General features: G+C 65.9%; 1 long non-coding RNA gene across 1 annotated transcript; it reads left to right on the top strand.

Annotated features, from left to right (window-relative positions):
* Positions 1-6,722: 6,722 nt before the first annotated feature.
* LOC125154844 (uncharacterized) lies at positions 6,723-14,387 on the top strand. The gene is made up of 3 exons (XR_007147946.1): positions 6,723-6,827; positions 7,037-7,088; positions 7,701-14,387. It is a non-coding gene; the product is annotated as an uncharacterized LOC125154844 (long non-coding RNA).
* Positions 14,388-15,591: the final 1,204 nt, after the last annotated feature.

Raw genomic sequence — 15,591 nt, 5'->3', positions numbered from 1 at the left:
AAGCAGGCTGGCCAGCGCCGGCGGGGCTGCACGGGGCGTCTGGCACGCGGGAGGGCGCGCCCTCAGCGCGGTGACCGGGGTTCTGGCACGGGGGCTTCGGGCTCGGTAGTCCCGCCGGAGCCGTCCTGACTTCCTCGCTGGGCGCTGCCCCTCCCCGAGCCCGGCGTCCTGCGCTTGGGGTGCTGCGTGCGGAGAACGTGGGGCGGCGTGTAGGCGGACTAAGGTCTAAGTCCTTTCTGCCTCGGGCAGCGGTTATTAGTACCGAGGAGGGGCTTAGCCGCCCGAGCCGCAGGTAGGGCCACGAGGTTGCAGCGAGAAACCACCTGTATCAAATTCCACCTTCAGCTCCACCCCGCTCCCCCCCCCCCCAACCCGAGGTAATCTCCTCAAGTCCCAGCCCGACGGCGGGGGTGGTGGGGTTGTTCCCCAAATCCTCCAGGCGCCCTGTGGCGAGAAGGAACTGAGGTCGCCCCTCCCCTCGCGGGATGAAAGGCTGCTTTTTGTCCCATTTGGTCCCTCTACGATCCGGCCAGATGTGGCCCAGCTGTGCCCCCGCCCCGCCTCCCCCGGCACACGGCGGCCCCCGCCCCCAGGCCTTCCCACGGGTCGGGCCGGCCCACCGCACGAGCAGGGGCGGCAGGAATGCGCGCCAGCAGCCCGGGCTGACGGCGAGGGGCGAGGGGCCCGGAAGTGGCCGAGGGGCCCCCTGGCGCGGGAGCTGGGTCCGAGTTCTCTGCCCTCAGCATCTTCCGGAAGCTCAGCTGGGGGCGGCTCTCCGCTTGGCTGCGCCTCCTTCCCGTCCCGTCCCTCCTCGGCTCTGGCACCCCCTCCTTAGGAGGCCCTCTGCGACCACCGGGGCCACAGCCCCTGCCCGCTCAGGTCACAGCTCACTCTGCCCGCTGGCCAGTTACTTCCGCAGAGCTTAGCCCCCTGCCTGCGGTGGCGCTGTGGGTGCCGGTGCCTCTTCCTCCGCCTGAGTGTCGCCTGCGGGAGAACAGGCCTGGAGCGCAGTGGATGCTCGCTAAGGATTTGCTGGGTAAATGCCCCCAGGGGGCTGTGGCCCATTTGCTCCCAGAGCTCTGGGGCCCTAGCCCTAGCCCCCGTGTCATGGCGTGTGATGGGAGATAGTGAGATAGTGGTTCCCAGGCCTCTTCCTGCCCCCGCCCCCCCAGGTAATTAGCAGGCGCCACCTCAGGCAGACAGTTGCCTGAGCAGATGGTGCTGGCTGTGCCCAAGTGACAAGTCTCCCGTGGTGTCACCTCCTGCCATAAACCCCGCCCCCATCAGCCAGAGCCCAGCCTTGGAGCCTCTAGGCAGCCGGAGAGGCGGGGTGGGCAGGGGAGGAAAGGGCCCTATGGCTGCATGGGCTGCCCCCAAATAGTCAGCTGAGCCACAGCCCAGCCCAGCCTCAGGTCTGAAGTCCCTGTGCCCTTGCCTCACCGCCAACTCCCACTGACCCCATATCTGGGCTATTTTGAGAAGGAGCCCCCTCCACTCCCCTCATCTCTCCTCAGGAAGTCTTGGGAAGTCTCCACCCTGGTCTCCCTTCCCTACCTGCTCTATGTATTCTCTACTCAGTGACCAGACAGATCTAGCCCTCCCCCCCCCCCAAATGGATCAGAATCTTCCACGGCTCCCCATTGCCTCTGAGTTCAAATCCTGGTCTGCTGTCTACTTGCCTGGGAACTCATTCCCAGCCCCGTTTCTTGCCGCACCCTGCAATCCTCCCCATTCCCCAACAGCCCAAGCACCACTGAGCCCTCATATCTTTGCATGAGCCGTGCCCGGGATTCAGGTCAGTGGCTTCTATACTTAGCGATACCCACTAGATGCTGAGTGTTCCGCAAGAGAAGCGAGAGAACAGCACACGGCCGCGTCAGCCCATACTCCCACCAGACAAGGTCCTGTGGCCCCCCGCCGAGGAGATAGCACTGCCTGCCCGCACCCCAGAGCACCCCTGCTTTCTCCGACTGGTGCCCTTGGACACACCAGACAGCAGGAGCAGTGTACCCATTGTACAGAAGGCAAGGATGCGGGGGGGTGAGCAGGAGACGGGGTTACTGAGAGGGGCTGGTCCAGCCTGGCAGGGACTAGAGGGAGTTTCCTGCGCCTCTCCGCAGCCAGGCTGGGGCGTGGGGGGCCCCCGGGTGCGGCTGCCGTCTGGGAACAGCAGGACAAAGCCTTATAGCATTCTTGTGGGGGCCGTGGGCTTTGGCAAGAGTGATTCAGTTTCTTTGCTGTCAGGAGAATGGAATTTCGTGGTGACTCCTTGAGGTCTAAAAACTGTAGGGGGGTGGCCTGCTCAGCTGCCCCCGCCCCTTCCCCAGCCTGAGGTGAGCCCCTCCCTGCCCCTGACCTAGGCGCACGGGCTCCTACCAGGGACGCACTGAGCCAAACAGCCGCAGGGGAAGTGGGGGTGCTGGGCTGAGGACAGGAAACGGGGAGCTCGAGAAGGGATGGGGGGCGGCTGACCAGGTTGCCGGGAAGCCCCTTGGGACGTTAAGGTCCCGGGGGGAGGGGGCTGGGAGTGGAGGCTGGACCAGGGCTCTGCTCTGGGCACAGGCACAAACTCAGCCCGGGGGTGGGTGTTGCCCTCTGGAGCCAGACTGCTGGCCTTGCAAACCCACAGGGGCCCCTTCTCAGCTTTAGACCTGGACCCGGGATGTTCCTTCCCTGAACCTCAGTTTCCCCACCCATAACATGAGGATAACACTACCCTCCATTTTATAAGGTGTTTCCAGGCAGAAGGTCAGAGAAGCAAGCAGCCTGGCTCTCTTGCCTGGGGACGTTGGGTCTGTGTGCCTCCTGGGCAGCAGACCTCCACTCAGCCTGGTGTCTCCGCCAGGCTGGGGCCCCGGGGAAGGCACGTGGCTGAATGACCTCAGAGCCGCCCCTGAAATTTAGAGCGGTGGCCTCGGAAAGCGGGCCCACCTGACCACAGAGCCCCGCGGGGCTCTACTCTGCCCCCACATCAGGCTCAGAGGCAGTATTGTGTCCCCACCTGAACTCAGCCTCCTTTCTCTGCTGGGGCTCAGCCCGGGGCCTCCCGTGGATGGGGGTCTGTCCCACCAGCTACTGGAAACCCCTTCTCCACAGGCTCCCGGGGTCCTTGGGGCCGGCTTCCCCTGGATTGTTTCTTTCCTGGGAAGATCCAGGAGACATAGCGGGTGGCCCCGTTAGCTCGCAGGAAGTCATCCGAGGCAGGCAGGCTGCGTGTCACTGCAACAGGGAAGTCCCTTTCCAACCCCACCGTGAGCCGGTGGCAGGAAGACGGAGTTGGGGCTCCTGGACGGGCAGACATGAGGACGCTGCCCCCCGCGCTGCCGTGAGGGCATCAGAGGATAACTGGCAAGAAGGGAACCTTCTGGATGCCAAGGTGCCCCTAGCAGGCAATGAGTGGCACGGTCACAGAAGCCCCAGCCCAGAAGCTTCTGGACAGGGAGTCCCGCTGGCAGGAGGGGAGGGTTGGCTCCGGAGCCCAGTGCAGCCGGCTCCACGGCAGGAGGGAGGGGGCACAGCGGGCAGCAGCAGCTGATTCCCATTACTGCAGCTGGGGTGGGCGCTGCCCCCACGGGAAGAATGAACAGTCTACAGCTGTGAATAGAGCCCCCAGCCCAGCCTGGCCCGGCCCGCCCGCACGCCCGCTCTGCCCGGAACCCCTCACCCCCAGGCCTCGCTTTGTGTGGTCTTGGGCCAGTTCCCTCCCTCTGCAGATCTCGGGATTTCACTTGACTTTGTAATAGGGATATGGCCGGTGCCTTCCCTTCCCCGCCCACCCTTGGCTGGTACCCTGCAGGCGTAGAGAAACAATGAGCCCTGGCGACATGGCCCATTGGCCTGAACTCTGGCGCCTGGAGTGGTCGCAGTGGCCCGGTGACTTGGCCTAGGTGGCTGAGTAAGGCTTCAGGGGACACCCTTCAAGGCCAGCCGGGTGCCACCTCTTCCCTCAGCCCTCAGCCCCTGTGGCACCTGCCCCCGTCCTGGCCCTGACCACGAGATAACAACTGCCCATTTCCCTGCCTGCCTCCCCAGCTAGCCTGGGAGGTCAGGGGCCATGCTGAGTTCCTCAGCAGTGCCTGCCACAAAGCAGGTGCTCAGTAAACAAACACTGGCTGGACAGATGAGGAAGGGAAGGGAGAGACAGATGGACGGAAAGGCAAAAAGGCAGAGAGAGGTCGTGGGGATGACTGGGAAGGTGCCGGATGTGGGCTACGAGAGGGCAGAAACACGGTGTCATTCGTAGCTGTTGTCCTCAGTGCTTAGAAGGGCACGTGGTGCGTCTTAGGTACGTTAGAATGCATGGATGGATGGGCAGATGGACAGACGGATGCACGCATGGGTGGACGGACTGGGTGGATGGATGGATACGTGTAGATACACGGACATGCAGAGGCTCAAGGGAAGGCCCCTGCTTCTGTCCCCCAAGCACCCAGCCCCGGGGAATGTGGGTTTCAGGGGAAGGAGGGAGGCCCGGCGTGGCTGCCCACTGAACTGTGAGCTGGCACCGGGGCCTGAGGGCAGAGCTGTGGAGGGTGGCAGGGGGCTGGCAGGGGCTGATGCCCATAGTTCTCAGTGACCATACACTGTGTGCCCACCTACGCTGGGAGGGTCTCACTCAAGCGGTTGGTCTTGCAGATTGGACATGGGCGGTGCAGAGCGGAGAAGAGGCACGCCTCCGCCAGTCAGGGACGAGTCTCTCCACTGTGGGGCAGGGCTTCGAACACCAGAAGGGAGACGGGCCCAGGGCTGGCAGCTGCACCTCTCCCTGGTGGCTCTGCGCTGGGGCCAGACCGGGCTAATCTGATTTGCAGCCCCCAGGAGCAGAGCCCCGGCCGTGAGGACACATTACTGACGTGCTACAGCGGCCAGACACCCACCAGGGAGACACCAGAACCACTTTGCCCCAGCCAGCCTTTGTCTCGCCAAGAATGGCTAGCTTGTGCTGTGGCCACGGGGTGGGGAGTGGTTGTCCCCGTGCCTGCCAGGCCCCAGGCATGACCCCTCGCCCCAGTCATGACCTGGTGCCCATGTCAATGGAACCAGACCCTGGGGGCAGTGGAAGGAGGGGCTCCTGGCCTGATGGAGGTGGTAGGGATCAGAGTCTTGCCTCAAAGGGCGCCCCCGCCCCCACTTCATGACCCCGACCTTATCTCTGTAACTCCCTGACCTCAGGTTTCTCCTCTGCGACAGGAGTCGAGTTGAGTGAGCCCCTCACTCCCAGGGGTGGAGAAGGATATGGCATTGATCTCTATTTTAGGCGGCCCTGGAAGTGACGGGAGGGGGAGGTTATGTGCCCAGGAGTGGCAACCACACCCACAAAAAGATAAGCCACCACCACGGCACCCATTCGTCCACCCGTGTGACGGTCCATCTGTCCACTCACCCAACCATTTGATGGGATCCCCGGCACCTTCTCCACCCCTGGCTCTGCGTGGCTCCGGGTGGTTTAGGAGGTGAGTCAGACGCAGCTCCTGGCCTCAGGGAGCTCACACTCTTGTGGGAGGATCTGCCAGGCTCTCAGACGTCCTCCCAGCAGAGAGATGGCAGTCAGGGCCGGGAGACGGGTCAAGCCCAAGTGTGCCCGGAGCCCAGGCGAGGGATAATCCACTGTGTGCCAGGGCCGGGGGTAGTGAGCATCAGGCAAGGCTTCTAGGAAAAGGTGGTGACTGGCGAAGGTTTGGGTGGGGGGGAGGGTGGGAAGGCAGGAAGGGGTGCTGCCCAGAGATGGGGGGGAGGCGGGAAGGGGTGCTGCCCAGAGGTGGGGGGGAGGCCGGAAGGGGTGCTGCCCAGAGGTGGGGGGGGAGGCGGGAAGGGGTGCTGCCCAGAGGTGGGGGGGAGGCGGGAAGGGGTGCTGCCCAGAGGTGGGGGGGGAGGCGGGAAGGGGTGCTGCCCAGAGGTGGGGGGGGAGGCGGGAAGGGGTGCTGCCCAGAGGTGGGTGGGGTCACGCAGCTCGGCGGGGGTCTGAGTCGATGAGCAGAGGGACATGAACCTGGAGAGCTGAGCAGGAGCCGGCCCGTCCTGGGTCAGGGTCAAGGTCAGGGTCAGGCCTGGGAGGCAATGGGGAACCACAGAAGGTCTGCCAGCAAAAGGGATGTGGTTCGAGTTGCATTGTAGGAGGAGGGGGAGCCCGGGCAAGAGGAGTCAGCCCCGGGCCGTCTGTCCCTCCAGGCCTCATGCCCTTGCGGCCAGGCCTTTGCTGTCCCTGCTCCCTGTCCTGAGAGGCTCTGGCAACAGGAGGATTTTTTCAGGAGGGCAGGGCCAGCTCCTCAGAGGTAGGTGGGCCCTGGTAGGAAGGGGTGGGAGAGGCAAGGAGGACGGGACAGGGCTGAGGCCCGCATCAGAGGGAAGGCCAGGCCTCTCTCTGCAGCCCTGGCTGCTTTGTATACACACGGTCCGCAGGGACCAGCCCAGGGGACGTTTGGGGCGTTTGGCAATGCCTGGAGACATTTTTGGATGCCACGCCCGGGGGTAATGCACAGCCAGTGCATCCAGTCAGTAAAAGCCAGAGGTGCTGCTGAATGCCCTACGATGTGCAAGCCGGGCCCCCAACAAAGAATTGTCCAACTGGAGAAATCGCCATCCGCATGACTGGCCTCTCCCAAGTCAGGAGCCTCCGTGGGGCACTCAGGGTGGCTCCCGGCCACGCCTGGGGTCCCTGACAGGTATGCATGAGCCTGGCGGGGAGGCCCCAACAAGCAGTTTGCTCCCCACTTCCTGCCAAGGTCATGTGAGGGCAGAGGATGCGGCGGGCAGGGCTGCCGGGACAGTGCGCCAGCCCGGCAGCGGAAGGATGACACAGGGGGCTCCTGCGGGTGGCCTCCACGGAGGTCAGTGGGGGGCTGGGGCCGGGCCGGGTCGCCTGGGCCGCGGGCCAAGGCTCGGTGAGGGCAGGGGCGGCAGAGCGGGGCCCCGGACCCCGTGGCTCCCAGCGGCCTCCAGGTGCTTGCAGCCTCTGGCCGGGCTGGGTTTGGGAAGGTGGCGGGGAGGGGCCCCCCTGAAGACTGTTTGCTCAGCCGAGGTTTAATCTCCAAAACAGGAAGGCTCGTATTGACAGAAGCAGCAGACGGAATTGCCGGAGCGCCTGCCAGGTTAGGCTCCCCGGCCCCCCTCCTCCCGGCCCCGGGCTGGCCCCCCCACCCCTCCACAGATCCTGCCCTGCGGTACAAACGCTGCCACCCGCCTCCCACAGCCCCGAAGCCGTGCCCCTCGGTGCCAACCGGGCCCCGGCGAGAGGGTACCTCGGCCTGCTCTGCCCACTGCGGGGAGGGCTGGGGGGGGTGGGCAGGAAAGTGGAGGGAAGGGGGGCCCGGGGCGACAGGCTTAGCAGGGCGTGTGTCAGCTCTCATTTTGCAATTGAGGAAGCCGAGGCTCAGGGAGGGAAGTGAGCTGGCCTGGGTCACACAGGGGTGGGGTGGTGGTTGTCTGCCCCGGTGCCCGCACCCCGGTTCTGAAACACGCACGGGCGGGTGCTGATGAGCCAAGAGGCGGGGCCCAGCGGACCCCCAAGTGCCCTCACAGGAAGACCTGGCTCAGGGCTCGCCACGGCGGCAAATGCGGCCGAGGCCACAGATGCCCCCACTGCCAGCGGAAGCCGCAGGAGAGGGCAGGGCAGGTGTACCCCGGGCAAGCCGAGTCCTTCGGGACGGCCACTTCCTGACGGCAGGCCTGGTCCGGGCCCGGCGGCCCCTTTCTCTTTCCAGGCAGCTGACTCTGCGTGGGACCAAGGTTCACAGGCTGACGCCAGCGTGCCCTCTGGACCCTCTTGTCTCCTGGCCACAGACTCCCTGGCCGCCCGAGGTGGGAGGTGGACATTATTCCCAGGCAGTTCCTTGCCCAGAGCTGCCGGCTCCGAGTGAGAAGTGGGCACTGTGGTCTTGCGCGGACCTGAGGGCTGGCCCCCAAATCCTAGAAACGGGCTCCTGGGCTGACGCCATCCCTGTCTCCCTGCTCCCCACTCTGGAGGGCCGGCCCTGCTCCTGCAGGCCTCCGACTTCCTCTGCTGCTCCCAGCTTACCCGCTGGGCTCAGTCCCTCCATGCCCGCCTCCCCAGTCAGCGGCCACCTCCTTGGAGAAGTTTTCCTGGGTCCCTCCCCTCTTTTCCATTCCTGGGTCCCTTCCAGCCCCCGGCACATATTCAGGCACCCAGAGAGTGCTCTGGGAGGGTGGCAACCACAAAGAGCTAAGAATTTGCTAGACGTACAAAGGGGCAAGAAGGAGCTAGGGCCGTTGCACAGATGGGAAGACAGGGTCCTGCCCAAGGCCACGCAGCGGTGAGCCTGTGTCTCCAGCTTCCCCTGAGAGCAAGAATCTGCGGGCTCCAGCCTCCTGTGTGGCTCCCGCAGTCCTCGGGGCTGAGCTCGAGGCCCCCACGGCCCCCACACGGAGTCTAGGGCGGGTGCAGTGCTCCGCTCAGAGGCCGGCTGCAGACGGTGAGCGCACCTCACACACAGAAGGCCTGGGTCTCTGCTCCCAGAAGTAGCTCCTGGCCAGGCCTGACTCTTCCTGGCTGCTCCAGAAAGCTCTTTGAGGGCCAGGAAACCAAGTGGCAGCCGGGCATTCTCGGGTGGAGGAGCGGGTGGCCGGCTGGCCTGCTCCGGGGGTGGAGGGGAGTGCAGGGTGGCCTATGGGCCCCTCTCTGGGTGGGGGAAGGGAGGGTCCCCAGTCTCAGCTCTGTCCCTACACAACGAGCAGGTCTTAGGCAGGCAGTTTGTCGCCTCAGCTCTCGGCCCAAACTCCAGGCCCTCGCAGGCGCAGCTCTCAGGCCGGTCCCGCCTCCCCCCACGGCCAGGTGCCCTGGGGCAGGTCTGCAGGCCAGGAGCATCCTCCAGTCCCATCCCGGCCGGCCACTGCTGTCACTCTATCCCAGTGACCCAGTTTCCCTCCTGTCCATGCCAGGGGGGGGGCGGGGGGCCCTGGGGAGACAGTGTCCCCCTTTGAGGAGAGGGTGGCGGTGGATCAGATGTCCCGGGCGCGGCGTCTGCGGGCTGGGGACAGGGGCCATGGCTTGCAGGTCTTCAATAGCCCGAGATTAAGTTCCGTCCCTGGGGGCCCCGTTGTGTGGCCATTGTGACGGCGTGGGAACCGAGGCGTTCCGGGCCAGACAGGGACGCACCTCGGGCCTGGGGGCCGACGGGGCATCCCGCGGGAAGGAGCACGCGCAGCTAGCTGTCCACCTGGGGTCTCGGGGAAGGCTGGACTCCGGCCAGGCAGCCTGCGACGTGTCCATGCTGGGTCCCCAGAACCCTGCCGGACCCCCGTGCGCTGCCTGAGGGAAGGTGCTCCTTTTTTGCAGTCCGGTGAGCAGAGCGTGGGCCGAATTTCAGGCGTCTATCCTTGGTCAGGGCACCATCTGCACACGTGCGCAGCAGACCTCACTCCGCCCCCGGCCCCTCCCCACCCCTCTTGAGGCTCTCCTCAGCCTCTTCTGCTCCCTTTGGCAAAGTCCTCCCCCGGCGCCCCCCCAGCTCGGATTGCAAGGCTGTCCTCCGCTGACAAAGCCACAGGCCGGTCCCTGCTGATGTGATCGGAAGTGGGGGGCCACCAAGTCCAGGTGCTGGCTGTAAGCTCTCACGTTCCCTCCCTGGAGACCCCAGTGCAGGAGTGAGGAGGACCGTGGGAGGCTGGGAGGCCCCCACCCCGGGGCCTGAGCGCGCCCCCTCTCCATCACCCTCACCTTCCCCGGCTGCGGCCCCGAGCACCCGCTTGGCGGGGCCGTCGTGCCCGGCTCTGCGCTCTCTCTCGGTGCCCCAGACATAAGTCCTCGCGCAGGCGGACGTGTGCACATCTCCACACGTGCAGGTGAGCCCGCGTGCGGGGGTGAGGTGCTGCACGTGCGAGCAGAGGACGCGTGTGACCGCGTGCACACACGCCCAGAGCAGGCGCCCGCGGCCCGAGCAGGCTCCTTCCGTCCGGCACAGCTGCAGACTCGGGGCGGGGGCAGCGGGGCTGGCCTCAGCCTCGTTCCCCAGGGAGGCAGCCGGGCCAAGGTGGGAGGCCGAGGCCAGGCCGGAGCGCCGGGCGGGGGCCAGGGGGCCAGGGTGCGGCCCCGCCACGAGCTTCCTGTCCGGCTGGCCGGCGGCGGCAACTTTGGACGGAAGGTTGGCCCCACCAGGAAGGCGCTGCCGGAGAAGCGGGGTCTGTGGAGGCTGAGTCAGCTTCCCCCAGCGTCCCTCCCGACCCTCCCCCGGCTCTTCCCCCAGGGCCTTCCCTGATCTCTGCCTCTGCCCTAGCTGGGCCTGAGCGAGGCACCCAGGGGTGCTGAGACGAGGCTCCCTTGGTGGTGTGATCCGGCACCCCCGGGCTGAACCGCCGATTCTCCGAGAGACGTACTCCCCGCGTTCTCCCCACTGCCGTACGGAGTGGCCGGGGCCCCCGAGAGGGCCAGGTGTGGTTCGGGGCACACAGCTGGCCCTGGAGACGTGTGGCTGGACGCTGGGGAAGCCCCCTCCTCATTCAGGGCCCTTGTGACCGCGGCAGCCACAAACCCTTCCTGAACCACTGACTCCGGAACATCCTTCTGTCTGGGCAGCGACTCTGGGCGTGGAGGGGATTTGAGGCCGGTGCATCCTCCAGGTTGGGCCAGGCCTGGCGACCCCTTCAGATACAAAGAGAGAGGTTAGTGGCCCGGGAGCAGCCCATACTGAGGTTGTAAGAGGCGGGTACTGGGTAGACAGCTGGAGGGCTCACGCTGGGGAGTCCCCAGGTCACCCTGGCTTCAGAGTCGCTCTGGGCGGCCACCAAACCCTGCCGTTCACGTAGTTGGCAGCGTATGGACACTCCCGGCCCTACGTTAGAGACAGAACGGGAGCGAGGCAGGCCCAGGCTTACCCTCTGAGCTCCTGGTATTCTGGGGACCAGCAGAGAGGGAAAGCAAACACACGTAGCTCCCATCAGGATCAGCAGGGTAAAATAAAGGAAGGGGGTGGAAATTGAGCTGACAACAGAACATGCCTGGGCCCGACAGTCAAGGAGGGGATGGAGGAGGCAACATGTGGGCTGACAGCCAAAGGAAACAGCAGGTGCAAAGGCACAGGGGTCGACGGAGGCTCCCTGCCCACTAGCTCGTCCCTCGTGGGACATTCGTCTGTGGCTAGTCCCATGGGCCAGAGCTGCATGGGGTTGGATCAGATCTCAGAGGGAAGTCACATTAGGCAGGGCCTACATGGGGTGGATGGCTGTGGGCTAGGCCGGCCACTGTGGGCTATCCTTCCTGGAGGAGCTGGAACTTGCAGACAGAGGAGAAGGAAGAAGGTTCCCTATCAAGGGGACCAGTCTGCAGGAAAGTGGCGTGGGAGGGATCGGGGGCTGGGAAGGTGGCCACGGGAGGCGTCTGTGACTGGGCTGCAGGAGGTGCTCCCAGCCAGCCCTGTGGGGCCAGGAAGCTGGTCTCCGCCTGGACCAACGGGCTGTGGACCCGAGTCGGGCAGGGGTCTGTGGGACTCACATCCGTGCAGGTTGCTGGGAGGGACTTGCACACGCGGTCCCCCGACCGGGCCCCTGTCCCAGGCCCCCTGCTCCTCTGCCACCCACCCACCCAGGTTTGGGAGACGAGCCTTTTCAGACCCCCCCTCCCTGCACTCACATTGGTGTCCTGAGGTGCTGTCACAAATTACCGCAAACTTGCCTGAAAACAGACGCTTACCGTCTTCCACTTCTGGGGGCCTGAAGTCCGAATGCAGGTGCGGGCAGGGTGTCCCTGCCGGAGCCCCCGAGCCTGCCCCAGGCCCCTCTCCCAGCTTCTGGCGGTTGCCGGCTGCCACAGGCCGTCCCCAGCTCGCGGCTGCACCGCGCTGACCTCCACCTTCACCTTCCCGAGGCTGCCTTCCCTCGGTGCCTCTGTGTCCTCCTCTCTCCTTAGAAGGGGACCCGCCATTGGATTTAGGGCCCACCCTAAACCCGGGATGACCCCACGTCAGGATCCTTCAATTAATTACACCTGCAAAGACCCTTTCTCCAAATAAGGCCCCTTGGCACCTTCTGGGGGGTAGGACTTGAACCTGTCTTTTTTGGGGGGGCACCATTCACCCCAGTGATGCCAGGGATCCAGGAGGCTGCAACCTTCCCTCACTGCCAGGCCAGCACCTCTGCCTCGATGGGAGCAGCCTCGGGCCGTGGGGGCACGGCTGACACGTGTGAGTGAACAGGGGCACAGAGCCTGTTGATGGTGGGGGCGGGGGGGCCGCTTTGAGAGTGGGCACCACGGGGCCTGCCCACCAGAGTGCAGCCTGCGGTCCCCACCTCCACACGGGACGCACAGACAGCCAGGCGGCCTGTCTCCATGACCCTGGCCATGTGCCCGGCACAAGGATGGGGGTCGAGGAACCCCTCGACACCCGGGGCTCTGCTGGGCCTTCTCACGAGTAGCGCATTTCTGTCTCAGCTCTCAGGTCTGGGCATGAGCATCGGGCAGGTGGCCACCAGGCTCTGGGCCAGCAAGGCCCAGTACTTGCCCCCCTGCGATTGCCCCAAGGACCGGAAGGCGCTTTCCACCTGGCAATCACCTGTGCCAAGACACAGGCTCAACTCACCTTCCAACGCATCCTTTTGTTTTTTTAAACGTTTATTTATTATTAAGAGACAGACACAGAGTGCGAGCAGGGAAGGGGCAGATAGAGGGGGAGACACAGAATCCCAAGCGGGCTCCAGGCTCCGAGCTGTCAGCACAGAGCCCGACGCGGGGTCGAGCCCATGAACCGCGAGATCATGACCTGAGCAGAAGTCGGACGCTCGATCGACTGAGCCGCCCAGGCGCCCCCCAACGCATCTTTTATGCTATATGGAAGCCTGGCTGTGACCTCAGCCAGCGGGGGGCTGGCAGACCCAGAGCACCGGCCCCACAGCAGCGGAGCTGGGAGCACGGCTGCCTCCTGTGAGCCCTGCCCCGGGTCTCAGCTGCCTGTGTGTGAAGTGGAGTGACGGTCCCGCACATCCGCCCTACTCCCACGGGCCCCCGGGGGGAGGGGCAGCATCCCTGGTCACAGATTCAGAAACTGAGGCCAGAAGGCGCCTGGCCTGGTCTCCCCTGCCCAGCAAAAGCGGGCTGGGGCAGACCCAGGCCCCAGCTGGCCAACCACCTGCTGACCTGCTTCCTCCCGGGCCCTCAGGGGGGTAGGCGGTGGGAACGGGCCACGTCTCTGCCTCCCAGCCCCCCGGGCGGCCGCCCCCTGGGAGGCCTGGTCATCGGGCTCAGGTGTCCCGCACAGCCGGTTCCTCTGCCTCCTCCCGTCCTCGCCGCTGTGGAGCCGGAGGGAGGGTCACTCCCCAGGGGCCACAGGCGAGGACGGTGGGCAGGTGGGGTTGGCTGTCTGGCTGTGGCCGGCCCGGCCGACTCGGACGCCATCGCGTGCATCTCTCAGGGGGCTGGGCCGCCTGAGTGTGTCCACAGTGACCTCCCCTCAGCCCCTTCCCAGGACCCCCGGGCCCGCCCCCCAGGCCAGCTCCGCAGCTCCCATCCTGCTCTGGTTAAGGGGTGCGGGGCTCGCCTGGAGTCCGCTGGCTCAGGCGAGCGGGTAGACTGCAGCTGGCCAGATGGGTGCTGGAAACACTCCCCCAGTGAAGGGCCTGCCCCCCTCAGCTGCCGGGTTTCTCGCGGGGGGTCGGGATCGAGACCCCACTTTGCAGGAACGAAAAGCGAGGCTGGACGCAGTGGCGGCCCCACCGCGCACGCTCGGACGCTCTGCCTGCCGCATCCCACGGCCAGCTGTGTCAGACCTGTCCTCGGTTTGCCTCAGCCCAGGTAGTTGGGGAAACTGAGGCTGGGAGAGGCTACGTGCTCTGCTCAAGGTGACGCAGCTTCTTTATCTGTCTATTGGAGCCAGCCACAAGGGGTTTACCTCTCGGCTCTGCTGATTATTAGCTGGCTGACCTCACGTGAGTCACATGACCTGTCTGTGCCTCAGTTTGTTCAACTGTGAAATGGAATAATTAGAAGGGCCGCTCTGGGGTTCCCGGGTGGCTCAGTCGGTTCAGCAGCCGATTCTTGATTTCGGCTCCGGTCACGATCTCACGGCGTGTGGGTTTCAGTCCACAGTGGACTCCCTCCATGACAGTGCGGCACCTGCTTGGGATCCTCGGTCTCCCTCTCCCGCTCATGGCCACGCTGTCTCTCAAAAATAAATACACTTCGAAACAGAAGAAGAAGAAGAAGAAGGGCCACTCAGCAGGTGTCGTGAGCACCACAGGAGCTACCGCACACGGCCTGGAGCAGAGCGGGACTGCGGGAACAGGTGGCTGCTGTGGCCACGGTCACCGCCACCGCCGCCCCTTCCTGCGGCACTATGCATCTCGGAGCCCCAACCTTGTCTGGTTCAGCACCGGACCGCTGGGCCCAGGCAGGGACTTAGGTTCAGGAAATGTTTTCAGACCATGAGCCGAAGCTTGAGCCCAGATCCGCCTCGTTCCGGAGACGTGGCTCCCCGACCCTGATTCTCTCGGGAGACCACCACGCCCGCACTCCCGGTGGGGTGTCTCTCCGGGCCCGCGAGCCACGCCCTGAGGGGGTTGCCCGGACCTGCAGGATGCCGTTTGGGAAACTGAGGCCAGAGAGGGCAAGACCTCAGAACAAAGGCTCCCCAGGTCCATTGGGTGCCGAGGAGCTGCCGGGGCGGGGGCCGAGGCTGGGGGTCAGGAGAACAGGAAGGCAGGGTGGCAGGCGGGGGGCCTCCGGCTCCTGCAGGCGTAGAGCTGAGCCTGCTCCCGGGTGGGCAGGCCTGCCCTGACTCGCGCCGACCGGCACCGCTCGGGGCCCGGGCGCCCACACAGCTGCAGACCCGCGTGCCCCCCGAGGGGCCCGTGCCAGCCTCCACCGAGCCCGGACTTGAGCGGGGGGCCACCGCAGCCGGCCTCTGTCCCCCAGCGCGGCGTCCGGGTCAGCGGCAAGGCCTGCCCCCGTCCGGGCCTTGCCCTCCGTCGGGGCCGTCCTGCTCGGAGGAGGTGGCCCAAGCCACAGGCCGCTCACACGGCGCCCCCCCCCTCCACCGGGGCCCTCATTCATTCCCTCGGCTGCGGGTTCTCTCGCGTGGCAGTGAGCAAGTCGCTTGTCCTCTCTGGGCCGTGATGCCTCCCGTATAGCAAGAGGTGCCCGGCCCTCACGACCTGTCCGCGGAGGGCCCCTGGGAGGAGTGGGGGCAGGAAGCGCAGGGTGGGGGCGGCCACGGTCCCTGACCAATGGCGGCTGCAAGGTTGGAGCTTCCCGGGCCTCCCCAGGGAGCTCTGGAATCCTGCTCTCGCCCATGCGCGTGGCGGAGAGGTCCTCCCCCCACCCCCCGCCTCTTCCCCTCCTTGTCCAGGGCCCCCAACATCTCTCCCTGCGCTGTGGGGCCCCCGCGGCCCTGTGAGGCAGGGCTCCCCTCCTCAGTCCCTGTGACAGATGAGGACACCGAGGCTGGCGGGTTCTCCCGCCCCCCCGCCCCCCCCCCCCCCCCCCCCCCGGCTTCCCCCGCTGCCTGGAGGCTGTCAGCACCCCCCTCCCCCGGCTGGCCTCTCCCCCTGCAGCCCTCGTGATCTGCATACCCTCGGAGCTTTGGCCTGCCTTTACAGGGGCCTTGCCCGGCCGGCACCCTCACCTCCGGCATGGCTCAGGCCTGCTCCAGG

Source organism: Prionailurus viverrinus, chromosome E3 (assembly GCF_022837055.1).
Source record: "Prionailurus viverrinus isolate Anna chromosome E3, UM_Priviv_1.0, whole genome shotgun sequence".
Taxonomy (NCBI): Eukaryota; Metazoa; Chordata; class Mammalia; order Carnivora; family Felidae; genus Prionailurus; species Prionailurus viverrinus.
This window is presented reverse-complemented; position numbering and strand designations above follow the sequence as displayed.